The sequence below is a fragment of the Protopterus annectens genome, chromosome 10.part0, assembly GCF_019279795.1.
Source record: "Protopterus annectens isolate FY-2018-M chromosome 10.part0, PAN1.0, whole genome shotgun sequence".
Taxonomy (NCBI): domain Eukaryota; kingdom Metazoa; phylum Chordata; order Ceratodontiformes; family Protopteridae; genus Protopterus; species Protopterus annectens.
Genome location: NC_056744.1, coordinates 1,466,544,465 through 1,466,546,510, shown reverse-complemented (window position 1 = coordinate 1,466,546,510; position 2,046 = coordinate 1,466,544,465).

The window sequence follows — 2,046 nt, the reverse complement described above, 5'->3', positions numbered from 1 at the left end:
TACTCAATGATTGGTTTGATGAATGCCAAATACAGTGGAACAATGACTTCCTTGGACTTAGATGCCATACATTTGTTTATAAGTTGCACAACATAGAATGATTTCCTCACTACTGTAGACACATGATGGTCAAAGGCTAGATTACTATGTGTGCCCCTAAGTTACTGACTACTGGTTCAGCTCTAAGGGGTGTATTGTCAATATGATAGTTACCAGGGGTGGATGACTTCCCAAAGGATAATATTATGCACCTCTTGGAATTTAGTTTTAGTCCATAGCTCTGACACCAGTTGTCTGTGTCAGCCCTTCCTGGAGAACATTTTTGTCAGTGTGGGATTCAGTGACAGTTCCTAATTTGCAATCATCTGCAAATTTAGTCAGCCAAAGACCATTGACATTGGCCTTGATTGACTGGACTTGATTGGTTGTTAGTTGTTGCTGTATATCTTAACCTCATCAAGGCTTTTGATATGGTGCCTTATGCTGGAACTGCTAGCAACTTAAACTCCTTTAGAAATTATTAATTTATTGTAAGATGAACTGGAGATTGATTTCAAGGCAAAAGCCTGTAGGGAAGTATTTTAGGACATGTTTCTAAGTTGGGAGAAGTTTTATGTTGGGGTACCACAGGGATTGATTCTATTTGACAAGATTTTTTCTACCTTACACATATCTTGCGAATTTTACATCTTGAAAAATGCAGATGATGTAGATGTGGGTACCATTCATAAATCAAATCATGATGTAAACAACAAAATGTCCTTTTAAGTAAGGTTAACACCTGGGTTATAGCAATGGGTTTTAACTTTAACATTCAAAATTGCCAGACAGTGGTTATTAGTAATTAGAGGATTGGCCCTCCATTGCTATTAGACAGTGACAGCCTTCCTCTTGCAAATGCTGTTAAGGACCCTGATATCCTTAATTAATAAAAACACAACTTGCAGTTCAAGTTCAGGTTTATTATAGTGCTTGTTTTTAGAGCACTTTTACAAATAATGAACATTTATATATGCAAGAGTATAAAAAAATTAAGGAAACTGCAAAGTGAATTAGTTTCTAATGCAAAGCTGCACCCTTGGACTCCTAAAAACAGAGGTGGCTAACTTCACGGTGCTCATGCCAATGGAAAATAGATGCATGACTGCCGAATCATACATCAGTGTACTGTATGACCACGTACATAAATGCATGGAACTAGCGATACCAAACAGAACCAAGATGCTCTCTTCCAAAAAAAGGAACCAGTCTGGTGTTCCCCTGCCATTAATAAACTCTACAACAGAAGGAAGAAACTGTTGCAGAAAAAGCTGAAGTCCCAAGAGTGGAAAAATTCCCTTATTAGCCTCAACAAAAAGTTGAGATCCCTCATCAAAACCTCCAAAGCCAGCTATGAAGGCAGAATTGTGGCAGACACTAAAAACAACCACACAGTCTTCTATAGTTATATCAAGAATCTCCATGGCAGTACCCAGATTTGCTCTGAGTTACTGCACAATGGTTCCTCCTACACTGAGCCAACAGATATTGCTAACATACTGGCCGACAGATTCAGTGCCAACTTTATCCCCCCCCCAAAGGACCAATCTCAATACGGATGAATGCCAGGCACCCAACATTACTGCAGCACAGGTGAAAGCTGCATTGTCTAAGGCCAAGAATACAGCTTCCATAGGACCCAACATATCTCTGGCTGTGTTCTACATGAATTACAAAGTGAACTGGCACCAGATCTGTGTGCTTTGTTTATTCACAGCCTCACCTCAGACTTTGTCCCTACCAAATGGCACACTGCTACAGTCATCCCTCTCCATAAAGGAGGGGCGACTACAGACCCTGGAAATTATCACCCCGTTAGCCTAATGAGTCTGATATGTAGGACTATGGAGTGCATCATCATGGACCTAATTAACAAGTATATAGGGAATTTCCAAACTCTAGATCCCAAACAATTTGGTTTGTGAAAGGTAGATCATGCCTGCTCAAACTGATTGACTTCTTTGCATCAGTCACCAGAGCGGTGGATGAAGGTAAAGCAGTTCATAC